We start from the raw sequence: 16952 nt of genomic DNA on the forward strand, positions 1-16952 counted from the left end.
CACACACACACACAGGATAGCTAGGATAATTGTACTACTAATATCTGTTGATTTATTCAAAGAAACTGTTAGTGTGTAATTGTTTGATCAATTTTGCATGCCTATATCTGGTTATATGTTCAACCATTTTGAAGAAGACATTGTGTACTATATAACCATTGTTAATATCCTATCACCATGTTTTGAAATTCTGTATCATTTTTATTGCTCTCTATGCTGTTTTGTTTATGTATTTGTTTTAGTTATATTGTTTTTCATTATTATTTTTTATTTTTTTGTTATGTTGATTTTTTTAATAAATGAAAAATAAAATTTATATCTATATATAAGGACAGCTGGAATAGGTGTATTGCTGATATCTGTAGTTTACTGAGAGGAACAGATAATGCTTAAAATTTTCTTTTTCCTTGACCAATTTTACATGCTTGAATTTGGTAATTAGAATGACTGATCTGAAAACAATACACAGTATAAGAACCATTGTTGAAATCCTACCATTTCATATGGTGAAGCTCTGTATCATTTAAAATGTTTTTATAAATTATTATTTTTGTACTTGTTATTAAAGTAATTTTACCATCTTTATCCTGTGACATTTTTATAATTATATTTAAGCCACACCCAAATAAAACACTTGAAAAGTAGTCTTTATCTATCATATAATATGTATATCTAATTTTCTCAAATTATTAACAATATCCAAAGGATTGTATTTAGATAATATATTCCCTGCCCAGTATTTTCAAAGTATTTTTCAAATTACTAGCTTTCTAAAGAATCTAGCAATCCATTCCCCTTCCTCATCTTACTAATTTTTCTTCCAAAGATTATCAGAATTCAATCATTGTCCAAGAGATGAAAGAAGAGGAAAAAAGCCACATTATTCAGATATTCACATCAACTATACTAAAATAGAGATGACAGTAGTTTATTTTCAATGGTTGAACTGGTCTGTAATGTGTTTTTTTTCTCCTCATCTCACTGATTTATATGTATGACCATGATAACATTACTAGTGACTAAACAAATCAGGCTGATCTTAATAATAACTATTTCAGAAAGGTCACTAAATTGTCATTGTACAATAAAGTGTCCAGGGAACATGACCTTGGGTATGCCTTTTTCCTCTCTTTGTGTGGAAATGGACAATTTGGTTCACATTGTAAAAGGGCAAATTTGCATACACTCAACATTTTCCTTTTGGGTTAAAATATTAAGACCTCCCCTCCTCCCTAAAGAAAAAATAGGCATCTTTTCTTTTCAATTGCTCTAGCTTAATGAAAGCAAAAATTGTAACTGCTCTGAATTATTCAAAGGGCTCATAACACAGTGTATTCTAAACACATCTTCAGGTCTGCTGGCAACTCTGTTCCCTAACCCAAAGCAGAATACTAATAATGTGAAAATTTTGACATTATTCCGGCTGCATGAGCAGTGCTTTTCTCCTGAAATACCACCTTGTAAAGATACGGAGCACACTATGTTATATGTAAAAAGAAAATATTTATATGATGTGACTGTCTCATCCAAAAATTGCATCAAGCCTTCTGGATCAATTTAGTTGATTGCCAAGTGAGAAGGATGTATTGAACATCAGGGTTATACATATATGAACGGAAAAATAGGACGATGACACATGAGACAAAGATGCTGTGTTGTCAGTCATCGATATCAAACCTCCATAAGTGATATGTTGGAGTTTCTAAAATTTTCTTTCCAAATGATTCATATGGATCATTATTTTCTCCAGATAGTTCTTATTAAAAAGTGATTGCTAGTGTACAAAAGATGGTGGATGTATTATGATAAATTATTTATGAGTTCGATGAGTTTTACTTCAGGGAAAAGGCATAGGATGTAAATGATGTGGAACACAATACCTAGGAAATTATGTTGAGTGTTTGCATACCAGGGAACTTTCACTAGATTCTATGTCTTTGAGGATAGGGCCCTAATTTTATTTCTTTTTCTATCCTTCATGTTGCTCAGCAGAATACAAGACATCCATTTCAATGTAGGATTTAAGAGGAGATATAACTGAAGAAGCATGAACTGGGATGGAAAGTTTTCCAAAGAGGGACTGCTTGAGAGAAGATTAGAAATAGAGGGTCAGACTCACAGGCAAAGGCAGGGCTATCAAACATAGAGTTACTTGTAATTGCTTGTGTTTTTCAGGAGCAAACTGTGACATCCATCCTGAAACTCTCAAATCATCACACTTAAAATGGAAAATAATCCAGTTCAAGAGAAAAATATGTTAGTTTCTCTCTCTACTCAGACTCCTATTGCAGTAGAAGAAATGTGCTGTCTGTATACTTATAAATGTTCAGCAGCATTTGTTTTTTGAGATGAATTAGTCCCAAGGTCAGTTTTGAAAGGATTAGCAGGGCCTGGACAGAGGAGGGAATAAAGGCCAGGTTCTCATAAGAAAATATTAGAAGGGAGGCAGGAAGAACATGGATTCTGGAATCGCACCATCTGTGTTTAATTTCTTGATTTCAAATTTTAATGTGATTCATCATCTAAGAAAATCTGTATTGTGGTTGTTATTTAAAATGTCCCTCAGAATGGTCCATTGTATTAAATGTCCAGCTGCTGCTGACAGCTCTGGGGAACACATGGGATCCTGAGGGTTATATCTGCATCAGTGGACTGACATGTTGATGAGGTCATAATTTGTTGACATTATTGGAAGTGATGGAAATAGGAGGAGGACTTGGAGATAGGTCTGGTCCCCTCCCTTTCTTACTCTTTGCTTCCTGACTGCTATGAAGCAAGCAGCCTTCTTATGCCATGTCTTTCTTTCATAATGTTTCTACCTTGTCACAGGCTTAAAGCCAATGAAATAGCTAACCATGGACTGAGGCCTCTGAAACTGTGAGATATGACAGGTGTTTTTCCACAGTAATGGAAATCTGACAAACACAGTCAGTTACCTTTGCAAAAATGGAAAACAATGACCTTCTTGCCCCTGGATTAGGCAAAATAATCTGTTAAACACCAACTCCGGCTTCATAAAAAAAATAGCCTCCACTCCCACCTCCAGTAACAAGTTCATAACAAGTATACCCTACAATAGTTATTTTCAAGAAAATTTGTCAATTAAAAAGAACTGTATTATAAAATAAGGATTGCTTCTATTTCTGAGCTTTCGAACAAAAATTTCATTTTTCCTTTACATTCTTTTCTGTTTATATCATAAACGATTTACGGTCATTTATGTCAATCTCTTGCCAATTTTGAGTTTCTCTAGTGTCTATAATGCACAAAGAAAAAAAGAGAGGCTATTTAAGCCTTTAAAACAGACGACCAGGTTTCAAGATCAATAAGAACAAGTGGAAGTACTGTTTTCATGAGAATGTCAACTGGCTTCAAGTTGAAGAGCTTTAGGAGCGAGCTGTTCTCCTTGCTTTTTGCCCTTTTGAAAAGGCTGATTTCAACCTCTTTTATGAAAAGAAAAAGCATCAGATGATATGATGGCCACATGTTTATGGAAGGGGCAATGTAACAATAGCCAAGAAGCCAAAGAGGTCTAGAGAGTGACAAGCTCATTGATATTACTTCTGACCAAGGTACAGAGGGAAACTACACAAACATGATTTGAAATCAGAGCTTCTTCTCTACAAAACAGCATTGCAATTAGTATATTTTATGTCTTTCCATTCTGCTTTTTTAAATTTCTTCTGCAATTTCAAGCCCATACACAGTCCTACCCCAATAAACACCAACGACTGATACATAAAACTTCACTTGGTTCATGTCATATTTCCTCACAAGTCCTTACTTTCCCTTGGGCTGATTCAGTAAAAGCTCTTTCAAGAGAAAAGTTGTAGTGAATCAACAATCAAAGCTGGGTAGTTTTCTCTGAAACCTAAATCATAGTATATAAGCAATTAAAACATTGGACTGACAACTGACACTTTTAGGCAATCACAGATTTCTTTGAAATTCCATCTTTATAGAAACAGTATCTTTCACCTCCTTCCAGGAGACTGAAAATCCTACATCCCAGGAGAGCTTGAGGAACAAAATGGGAGTGCAGAGTGAACCTTTGGTACTAGCAGAAGTCAATAGTTTTGTTTTACTTTTTAGAATCATTTAAAATTGAAATTAATAATGAGGAGAAGAAGTAATACTTATTGAGGACAAGACTTTGGGTGATGATGATGACAAATAGATACATATCTACTTGTATGATAGCAAAAATAACTGTGGAGGCATGACTGCTATTTGAGTTAAGAAAGATTCTGTGACTTTATACAAGTCACCTTTTTCTTCAGTTATGTTAAGAAGTTTGCTACAGTCTCATAGCCAGGTCCTTCACACCGTGGCAGTTTAGGGACAGAAATTCAAGGCTTTTTGATCCAGTTAGACAGTTACTTTTGTCAGTACAATAAGTTTTAAAAAATATTTACTTTTTTAACTCAAGTCTTAAGAAAACCAGCATAAGGAAAATTCTGCTCCCCCATCTTGATTAATTGGTGCAGAGGAACAGAAAACTGCCTCCTCAGTATTTTAATTACATGCAATACTTTCTAAAAATAGAGAGAGAACTTCAGCAGGGGATTTATCATGATTTTGCCACTTGTTTAACCAAACTGATTCCCTGAACATGGCAGCGTGAGCTCTTCCACCTCTTCATCTCAAATCCACTGCTAAGTCTTCACATTTAATTAACTTTGTATACACAAAGCCCTCCTGTCCCCTGAGAAATTCAAGAAAGACATAACTACTGCAAAATCTCTAAATGTCAGCCGGTGGAGAAGTGCGATTTCTTCATAAGAGCCAGGCACGCTGCCCACATTCACCATCCCACACTGATACATTAAAGGACACTAGTGATATTGCCGATCTTACACAACATGTTTTAAAATAAAGATCAGATGTTACTTCTGCATTTCCCCCCTCATCTAGAAAGAGAGGACTGCCAATTTTCAATCATGCATCTGAAAATGTAATTTCATCTATCCGTATACAGGCATGCTTAAAAGTATTTCTGTGTCTCTCCTTTTTCATTTGGTTATGGTCTGTGTTAGGGAAGAGGTAATGTTTGAAAGAAATATGAATGATCAACTATATCCCTCCACCTATAAATCTTGCCTTCTGTCTTATCTCCCTTTATTTCTGTTCTACTTTTATTACTTATTTGACCAGTTTGTCTTCTTTGTCCACTGTTTTAATCACCTATTTATGATGAAGAGTCGGTAAAGGAGGCATACCTATCGTGTAAGCTTGAGGATGGCCATACCCACCAGACACTGGACAGATGAAATCAATAAAATTGTATTAATCAGATGCTCAAAGTCTAGGGGAGGAGGACACTGTCTGCCAGACAGACCCACACAGGCACTGCTCTGAGGAACAGCGAAAAAGTAGGAGCTGTCAAAAGCAGGCTTTGTTGTATCCAGAAGACAAAGTGGCCCCTGAAACAGCGTTAAGTAATTATCTTGTTTCAGTAATTCTGCCAGTTGCCAAGAAACAAATACCTGTGGCTCAGATATAGACAGGAACTGTGTCTTGATACCCACAATAAGAAAAGTTGTTTGACTAAGGTTCTTATCCATGTGTGCAGGTCCTACCAGATATTAAGGCAGCACACACTATAATTATGGATACTAAATGAAGGCTTTTCACTCCATAAATTGTCTTTGAAATTAGTGAATATTTTTTGAGTTCTCAGTTGTTCTAATAAATGAGGCTATAACCATTCCTATAATGTCTTCAGTCTTGGGCTGATGTGTTACCAAATTTTAAGGAATGTTTGCCCATGGCTGAGTAAAAACAATAACAAAATGGTTATATTCTGTCACTTACCAATAGGAATATTGGTAACTTCAGAGAAAACATGCTTTGCCTAAGATTGAACATCGAATAATTACCTGTAGTTGTGTGTGAAAAGGAATCTGTTAATGGCTATCCCTCTTTTCATCCTCACTTTATATCTGGAGCACATTTGGTGTATTCAGCAAGTTACTAAGCTTACTAAGCTCTGCTAAGAACACTTTCATGCAATCACCCAAACACGGAGGACAACCGAGCTTCCTTTCAGGGGATCACGCTTACGGTTTCCTACCTCCCTTTCTCAGCACATGTAAGTGCTTATTGTGTTACACAACTGGGCTGGAATATTTGAGAAGTCCACGCTTTTAGATGCAAACACAGGCTCCTGTATTCACACCATTTGCTGGCCATTCTGTGCATTATGACAGAAGCAGAATTTTGAGAGATAATAAACAAATATATTTTGTTTTATTGTTAGAAAAAGCCAAATGCTAAGGCTCCAGGAGAGCAGGTAGTCATAATTTTGACTGCCTGTGCTCAAGATATAAGTTCTCCAGCCCTGAGGCTGTCGGTGTGCTTCTGGCAGTTCAACATAAAGACGAGCCAGCACACTACTTGTAAAAGTTGTGATTCCAGCTTGTCTGAAAGTTTCAGTGTCACTAATTTTTCTTGAGCAATTCTCAAATTGAAATAGGATAGTCAGTATGACCATTTCAATTGTGCAATTTGGAAAGATGTCTTCCTTTGTCCCTAGCACATTTCAAAGGGATATGTATGGAGAACATAACCTTTCAGGTTTATTTGACACTGGCGAATATGACTGTCTCCAGAGGCAAAGGCTCCCTTTTCCTGTCCATTTCGAGTGTGCTTGTGTTTCTTCTTCTTTTTTTTTTTCTTTCAGTGATATTAACACAGTTGTCTGGGACTTTGCATTGTTATAATATCTTCCGGAGCAGCAGCTTTTATTTATTTATTTGTCTGGTTGGTATGGTTTTGCTTCTTCCACCAAAATCAAGTAGAGAGGACAGAAGAAAACTCCTCCCTAAACTTCTCATGACGGAGATTATAAAGGAAAGGTATGTACAGATTTATTACTATTATGCTGGCTGTGGAGCATCTCTTCCTTTTGAAAATAATACAAATATTTCCCCAAACAATAGACTTTCCAGGTTTCAATGTGAATAGGAATACATGAATCGACAGATTTTATCCTGAGTATTTTTATAAGTACTAAACAAAAACTAAAAGAGCAAGTAAATATAATGCATCATGCCTCACTCAAAGACTAGACAGATGTCTTCCAAAATTCCATCAGAACAGGAGCTGGGGATTTAGCTCAGCAGCACAGTGCCTGCCTGACAAGCCCAAGGTCGTGAGTTCAATTTCCAATACCGGAAAAAATCCAAAACAAAACAAAACAAAAAAAACCAACCAAACTAAATTCCATCAGATTTAATTCAAGCCATGGAATGCAGACCTTTGACAATAACCTTCAACTGAACATTTAATTTGCACTAGACACAATGCTAAATCCATTTTATCAGTTACCTTATTTAGTGTTTATAATAACTTATTCATTGGAAACACTATATTACAAATGTAAGAAAAGTGAGGACCGGATGTCAAATTTATGTGCATACCTCTAAAGATAAAAATATGTCACAGCTTGGATTTCCATCTATATTTGTTACAAATAATTTTGTTCATGGGTGTTATAAAATTCTCAAGTAAAAATGTTTTAAGCAAGATGTAGGTTTATTTCTGTTTTACCATCAAATCTATTATGTAACCCAAAACTAGAATGGAGACTGTGCTTACAAGGTTGTCAGATGCAACTCCACTGGTCCTTGCCTTTCTGTTATCTCTGGGTCCTTTCCTTTTCCTCATGTTCAAATGGCATCATGTTTCTGGGAGCCAGGCTGTGTAGAAAGATAGATTTGGAGTAGACTCCAGATGTCTCAGAAGGAAAGTTCCAGGAAGCTGCCTAATGATATTTATGCATATAACCCAGTGGCTATAATTGGACAGATGGCTACACCACTGACTGAGCATATTTTCACTGAACAGACTTGTATCTAATATAGCTCTTAAGAAATAGCATTTGTCAAAGAAAAATTCTTTAAGGATGTTACTTAGTTGGATTTCCTACTGAGCATCAGAATTTTAAGAGGAAGCTATATTTTTCTCTAATAATATTGTGAATTCTTTACTCAACCTTTTATGAAAAGAGCAAAAGGATAATTTGAAAAAGTGTGATGTGATGTTTAGTGTTTACCAAATAAATGGCTGAACGCATTCATAAACTGAGGACTGTGTGTATTTCTCTATAATCAAATTAGACATAAATACATACAACAAACTAAAATGAGTGAACAGAAGCACATATAAGCTATTGGTTTTTTCTATGTTAAGCATCCAGGGTTAGTTCCTCCATACATATATTTATGTGTTTATTTATTCAAAAATTTTAAGTATCTCTTATGTATCTAGCACTTCTCCAGATGCTGGATTTTGAAAAACAAAGAATAACAACCAAAGAAAAAAAAAAAAACAATCACTACTTTAATGTAGCAGGCATTCTAGCAAGAGGAACAGATAATAAACACAAGCAAGGAGAAATGCATGGTATGTAGGATAATTATAAAGTTATGCAGAAAAATAAAGCAGGAAGAGGTAAAAGTAAAGGTAAAGGCATATTTAAGGGTAGATTTTTTTTTTATTTTAAAGAGAGTAATAAATGAGAAACAAACAAAGAAATAGAACAGTAGCAGCATACCAGTATCATGAACATAAACAAATCAAAGCAAGAACATTCAAAGTGATACAGGGTCTCAAGACAAAATAATACAAATCAACAGTGGTTGTTATATTACATATTGCTATCCTCAACTACATTGCTCAGATTACAGGATGTAAGAATAAAAGATTGCTCAAGCCATGAAAGAGAATAAGAAAATAATTCTTCGATAAAACAGTAGAGCTAATACAGAGTTTCACTAGAGAAGATGGTATGGATTTCCTATCAAAAAAGCAAGTCACAGCACTTCCTGTGAAAAATTGCATAAATATGTCTCAGACATAACAGTTTGATTGTAGGATGGCAGATCAGACTGTGTAGGAAGGAGAGACGTGGTCTTCCCATGTAACCAGATCAGGAGTAATTTCACATAAGCTTTTGTGTTTTTGGCATGATGGTATTATTTCCAAAGATTGTTGTGACTTCTCATCTGCAAGATTATTTATGCTAAGAAGTGTAACTGGTAGTACACAGTGTGCAAACATACTACTTTCCTGGTTTTGCTAGACTTTTCCTTGAGAACTTGGATTCTCTTACAGATTGAAAGCAGTGGAAAAGGTGACGTGTATAAAAAGCTGGGAGCATCCATTGTTTGAAGATTAGTTATGCCTACTTTCTCGTTTGCACACATATTGTTTTATGAAACCAGATGGAAGAAACAGTTAATTTGAATGCCATATCTCCAAGTGAGAGGTAGGTGGCTTTGATAGAATATAATTCACAAATGGTGAAGCATTATCATTCTAACAATATTTTATAATTTTATCAAGCTGATAAATTTTTATTTAAAAATTTTATTAAAAATCATTTTATTAGAAATATATATCATACTGATATTTGTATGAATATCCATATGTATATGTGTTTACAAATTGCACTGTGTGTATGCTTGTATATATAAATTTACATATATTAGCAAACATAAAACACATGTATATTTGTGTGTAAATAACTTGATAAAAGAGGTGAGATGGAGCTAGAAGAGCAAAATATCGTGGTTTACATTCCAGTACCTTCTCTAGCTTCATCTCCAGCCAAAAGCAAGACTTTACTTCCCCCATCTGTTTATATTTAGGTGAAGCCATTTCAGAGAATCTCTTTTTCATTTCTTTACCTCTCTTTTTTTCTTTCCTCCTCTTCTCCTTGTTTCTCAGACTTTTGTTGTGCTAATGACTCTCCTTGACTTCTCAGGTATTGCTACAAGACAAGAATACTGATTTTGAGTTCGATTCCCTGTACCGGAAAACAACAAAATAAAACTTCTATGACTCAGAAGCTGAGTGAACTATTTTCCTCTGTGTAATCCTTTTCAGTTATCCTTACTGCATGATCTAAGTACTACTTTTGTTTTGCAGAAAAGAGTATACACAATTACACATTTGAAGAAGGAAGTCCAGAGAACATCTGAATTAACCATTTAATGATATATCCCCAGCATCACCACAGCAGCATGTTTTTTAATGTATGGACTACCTTGAATATCACTTGAATAGGTGTCATTCCAATCAGTTGGCACTCGTATTGAATATGTTTTGGGTTGTTTTTTTTTCCAGTACCGGGAATCGAACTCATGACCTTGCACTTGCCAGGCAGGTGCTGTGCCACTGAGCTGAATCCCCAGCCCCTCTCGTATTGAATAAATTTGATAAAATTGTCTTTTTATATTTCCTGTTATATTAGCCCAGAAAAATTAATGAAAAATGTAATTTGATCATCTGATATTTAAATAGTGGTTAATAGGTAAATTTTATAAATAAAGAAACTGAGAACAAGTTATTTATTGAAATGCCACATTAGTAATTCTTAAATCTATAAGGGAATTTGGAAGTTATGCTTCAAAATTTTTTTCCATTATACCATGATGTTGACTTAGAGACATCTTGACCTATCATTCTATCTTGATTTTCCATTGGCTTTTTGGGTAGTTAGAGTTGACCAAGCCTTGAAAATGATATAAACATGCAGAAAATTATAGACCAGATCTTCTTTCCATAGTCTGACTGGTGCATATATGAATTTCCAGTCTGTGTGCTATCTTGATGGAATGTCTTAACCACTCTGGGTCTTATTTCCTCATCTATCTAGTCAGAATACTTAATTCTCAGAACTGTTTTAAAAATTTTAGTATTTTTACTATAATACAAATAATTCATGTGCCTTATCTTAGTAAAAAATTTCTCTGTGACATAGGTCTTATATGTTTATTTCCTAGATGCCATTTGGGTTCTAAAAGCATCCACATTTTAGAATAAATCAAAATTCATTTCATACTTTCTCTTCCAACAAGAGTAATCTTCGAAAATTAATAACAATATTGTTATCAGTTTTCAAAGATTACTCTTGTAACAATGGAACAGACATTCATAAAAGGCACATGATACAAGGGAACCTCTAATAAGTTCTTTTGTATCTTAGGTAGAATTAGGCTTGGAAGTTTGAGAAGCAGAGAGGAAGTTTTCTTTTTTTTTAGTTATCTATGCTGGAAAGGGGGAAGGTGTGGAAATTAATTATTTTAAAGGTACAGGTAAGCCATAATTAGTGTACCACACAATGGAAACTATGTTTCTGCTATGGCTTAGATATTAAGTGTCCCCCTAGGCACATACAAGCTATGACCGAAATATACAGTGAATATTTAAATTAAGCAAATTATTGAGCCATTTACCTCAAGCATTTGTCACAGTGATAGAAAACTAACATCATCTTAATAGGAAAAGAATAAGCAAGATTTATAGAACAAGTTCTCAAACCTTTAAAGAATGTTATATGTGCGTGTTTTGCAATTTATTTATTAGAATTGAAAAATGGGAAATATTATCTCATTCTATATGTAAAATAAACCTTTGATAATCATATGAGAAATCGAGATAAAAACACCAGTCGTGCTCACTTACGTAAATGGATACAACTCAAAAATCATAAAATCAAAGATGTAAAGGAAAAGATAATACATGATAATTAAGTCCCATTTACAAATTCAGTAGTGGGTTAATATTGGAAATCTGTGAACCTAAATTTTACCTGAGAGAATAAAAATTAGAAAATGCCCTTTAAAAATCTCAGTAGATACATCTAAAGGTGATAAAATATGACTCACCTTCATGACTGAAATATATAAACCAGTAATACGTGTAAATTTCACTGACCAATAAAACCTCATTGTTCTAATAAAAACAACTCCACTGCCATTATTATTGCTGTAAAAGACAGAATGACTAGAATTAGTTTAAACTATCCAAGAAAAATAGCTACAAAATCTGGGTCTAATAGATTTCAGAGATGAATAAAGAAAAAATACACAGATACATCTAAATAATAATTTAATATTTAAAACTCCAACAAAATTATTTAAATATAAAAGTACCTGGCTATAATAATACAGAAAGTATGAAGGCAATAAATAAAGTTAAGTTTTATGAGACATAGCAGAAACTCAAATTGAAAGTAAAATCTGATATATCAGTGATATAGTCTGTAATGTAGAAAACAGCAAAACAAATAGTAAAGAATGTATTTCTGGGAATGTAACAGAGGTAAAGATGGAAAAAATTTTGATTGAGCCTAAAATATAAAAAGGAAATACAATAGTAGAAAACAAGCCTTTCAAACAATTAGATGATATAGTAGATTAAATTATATTTTATAGAGTAAAAAGTATAGCTACAACACACGATAAACTATAATATAAGTGAATCAAAGATAATCAGTGCAGATACAATAAGAACATGTGTATGCTACTTAGAAGAAGTATATATTAAATATAAGAATGCTAAAAGTTTAAAAGTATAAGAAAAGAAATACTCCATGCAAATGTAAACCTAAAGACAGCTGGCATTAAAATAAGAAAGCTGCTAAAAATCCCACCAAAAAAATAGTAAAAAGAAGAAAAAATAAAACTGTCACCATTAGTTATTTAAAAGGAGTGACCATCTCTGCAGATTTTCTAGTCACTGAAATGATAATGACACACCATTTTGAACATCTTTGTGCCCAAACACAGACAAATTATATATAGTGCACAAATTACTTTTTAAAAACAGGTAACATCAAAAATGTCAAAGGAAATAGAAACTCTGAAGAGTCTAGTACCTATTAAATAAGTTAGCTCTATAATTAAAAGCTCATAAAATTTTTATCAAGTCCGAGTGGCTTAGCTGATGAATTCTTCTGTCTTTATAAGGAAGAAATAGTATGATATATTCCAAACTCTTCAAAGGAGTTTAAAAAAGAAAATATCCCTTAATTTATTCTAAGAGCCCAGAATAGCTTCAGTAGCAATATCAGATAAGGACAATTTGAGGAAGAAAAATTATTGAACAATTTCTATCTTAAACCCTGAGGAAAAATGAAATAGGAAATAAACATAAGTGATCAGGCAATAGGAAAGGATAGAAAGTCCAGATTAAGATGAGGGGAAAGAGGATAGAAAGGAGGGTGAATAAGATTAAAAGACAAGTGTATTCATGTTATATCACAGTTCATTCTATTTGTCTTCTATAATTAAAATGCATTAATAATTATAAAACACAAAAGGGAACAGATAGGAAGTTTTTGTATGTATGTTTAATTTTTTATGAATAAGAAGCAATTTCACATATACCTAAGAACAGAGATCAAATTTACTGAGACTTCCTAAGAATTGAAACTGGAAAGTCAAGACCCAAGCAAGATCTTATCCTGTGGGTTTTTCATGAATTCTCTTATTTTTCCATGCATCCTTTCAAAAAGTAATTTCTTAAAGAATTTCCATATTATCAGATATGCTATGATATATATAATATTTGAGCATATGAGTCATACAAGTACATTTCAGCACATACTAATAAATATAAGTACAGTTGTTTAAAAAGATAGTGAAATAAACTCTGCCCAATGTATTATTTAGAACACTGTCACCTTCTTGCCATTCCTAAAGAGTAAAGACTGCCTTAAAATCTCATGTGAATGATGTATTTGCTTTATTCCTTAGACTCCATTGCAATCCCAGACAAAATTGAATTCCTTTGGTAGAGACTTATGTGGTTAGTGGATACTGAATTCAAAGCCAGTAGCTTCTGCCATGCAGAAGTGATTTTATAGCACATTCTTCAGTTGGAGAAGTGGGTTCCACTTAAAAGTCATTTAACCACCTGTATGTTAGTTTTCTCTTTGACACTGGCTTTCATTGAGGTTTGTAGAATAACTTCTTTATTGATACTCTTATTGAGTTGGGAAGTATTCAACATTAAAAACTTTTTCTTTATAGATCAAGAATGTATTTTCATAATTTCTTGGTTATATTTTTTAGCCTAGCAACTGTCTAGCTTGACCTTTACAAAATAACATTTTAAAATCTCCCAAACTAATCTCTTTATAATCTTCAAAATGTACTTAGTGAGTACTGAAACTTTGAGAGAAAGGAGAAATGAGAGAAAGACTATGTATGATTTATGAAAAAGTGAGCGTTTCATTACAGTTTGAAAGTTTGGTCAAATTTAGAGCTCTAAATGTCTGATAAATCTGTCCTATATTTCAGTATGTGTTCCCTATCTGTTGAGTTTTGTATGACATCATTACTTGTCTCAATTTGAAATTTCTCCTTAATGTAGAAATTTCCAGTTGCCTAGTTCATAGTCTGGCTCTGCTACTAAATTATGTGACTTGTATCTAATCACTTACTCTTCTCATGCCTCAATGTCCCTCAACTGTATAGCTCGGATCACACTTCTTCCTCAGGTAGTTGAAGAATTGACTTTATGTGCAATTGCAGAAGAGTGCTTTGCACATCATTAACATACAGTATATCACTCCTGCTTGCTGTTTACTACTTCTTGCTTTTCATGGACTGTTTCTCCTTTCTGTCATCCCTCTGCCACACTGCTGTGCCTTGAAAACAGCTGTCTATGGACTGAAACCTCTATAAACTGTGAGGTCAAATAAACTTTTCGTTCTTTAACTTGTAAGGTGGGCTATTTTGTCTCAGCAATGAGAAAAGTAACATCATTTATAATATATATACTATTTGGTTCCATTTTCTAATCTTATAAAACTAGTACTACTTCCCTATTAATTTTCCATTACTCCTAAGTGCTCTGTTCTCTACCTCCCAAATTTGACTGAATTTTCAAACTGTAATGCAACACTCACGTTTTCATAAATCATACATAGTCTCCTTTTCTCAAAGTTTCAATTATCTCCTCTGATGTAATACCTACTATTGGTTAAAAACAATTTAGCATGTAAGTATTGGCAACTAGATATAATCAGAATAAGTTTACTTACTGTTTTGCAAAAAAATATAAAAATACATCATTGGAGGGCTTAGGGATTTAGCTCAGTGGCATAGCGCCTGCCTGGCAAGTGTGAGGTCGTGAGTTTGATTCCTGGTACCAGAAAAAACAAACAAACAAACAAAAAAATACATCACTCTTCTGGTTTCATGGGTGTTAATTTTATTACTGTTTTACATTTTGAATTTGCTCAATGCTTTTTCTTTTTAAATGGATAAATACATACAGAGATAGAAATAAGAGAAAGGAAGATCATATGTAGAGCTGTACTGGTTACAGATGCTTATTAGATAGTTTTGTTGATTGACAGAAATAGGACAAAATCTTTTTTATTTTAAAGAGAATAAAAAATTTTAAAAATATTTAAAATGATACAGAATTTCAAAACAAGATGATAGGAAATTAACAATGGTTGTTATATTGCATAGTGTTATCTTCAAAGTAGTTGTTCAGATTACCAGATATAGGCATGCAACATTGATCAAAAAATTAAGCATTAACACTTCCTTTCAATAAACCAAAATAAAGTAGTACTACAATTATGGTAGCTGCTGTCTCTCTTTCTGTGTGTGTGTGTGTGTGTGTGTGTGTGTGTGTATATATATATATATATATATATATATATATATATATATATCTTCCTTTTTCCTTCTGAGTAAATAAAATCTGAGAGGTACAATAAATATAGTGAAAGGGACAGAAACTACTCAAAAGGGCATAATTTTTTACCAAAGTATCTAATGTATGTAAATATGACTATTTTTAATCATAAATGGATGTGATATTTAAACATATTCTTTTAAATTGATGTTTATGTTTGAAGCTGCTGATGTGTATAGAGCAAAAGTGACTATGCTCCTTTAAAAGTTCTACGTCATGATCTGAGTGGTTACAGAGTAGACTGTCTATACAACATTATCTTTATTTCAAGTGTGCATGCTTTACAGTAAGAGAGGTACCACATCAAAGAGGCTTAAAAGATACTTAAAGGAAACACAGGTGAATCAATTCAACATTTACTTAGGGGAAAGCAAATTTGTGGCAGAGATGGTGATGTTGTAGGAAGAATGCCATTCTGTGAGTTATTTCCTCATTTAAGTCAAAATTGCCATCTCTGTGACTTTCAAAGCACTCTATAATCACTAAATAAAGATCTAAAATGAGAACACAAAAGCCTAATGGTAACTGTAGGTGGCAACTTCTAGTAAGAAAATATTCAATAAAGTAATGGAGTTAAATATGGAATTCATTTCTGGTGAACTGTGATACCAAAGTAATCATTCTCTCTTACATCTATACAAAACACTTAAGTGTAGGCAGCAATATTTTTCATTAGATGCCTCCAACCATTTTATGAGCTTTTTAAAGCAGAGTTTTGTCTTTACTTCAAGAGAATGCTGAAATTTAGGCAGGATACATCATTAGCACAAAGCCCTATGATGTTAGTGGTTAAGTCAGACAAAGTTTATAAATGCATCTTTCCACATTATCTCTTTATTAGACTGCATGCACAATTTCAGAACCATTTATGAACATATATAAACATATGGAAACTCATGACTGAGGAGGACTGAAATGGAAGCCAAATGCCATTTGTTTAGCTTGTCTACGCACCCTCCCTTCTTTCCCTGATTCTTCTGTTACTGTAATGTACTGTCCTGAAATTTTTCATTAGCTGACAACAGTTTCAGCAAAACCTCTCGATCTCTTGCCTTTCTGACACTCCTTGTGCCTGGCAAAACTTGATCATCACATGCCTGATAAACCTTTTTGGTAAAACCTTTAGAAAATGGAAGTTACTAATGGCACTTCATGCTATGCTTTCCACTAACGTATCTGGCTCTCCTGGACTTAAAACCATACTCAGGTTTTAAAGAGGCAGATTTAAATGTCAATCTATACGTAATGCATCATTTAAAAAAAAAAAAAAACGTTTCTCTCTTGAGTCCCTGATGGCTTTGAAATGTTTGAGGCAGAGGAACAACAAATTCAGAGGAATTCTTCATTTCAGTGTTTTCTACTCTGACCCATTTAGCAATCCAGAATTAAATATGAGACCCAACTGGGCATCACTATGGCCTTGATATGAGAGCTGAAAAAGAGGC

This window comes from Chinchilla lanigera, unplaced genomic scaffold (genome assembly GCF_000276665.1).
Source record: "Chinchilla lanigera isolate Chin_1 unplaced genomic scaffold, ChiLan1.0 scaffold00040, whole genome shotgun sequence".
In the NCBI taxonomy this organism is placed as follows: domain Eukaryota; kingdom Metazoa; phylum Chordata; class Mammalia; order Rodentia; family Chinchillidae; genus Chinchilla; species Chinchilla lanigera.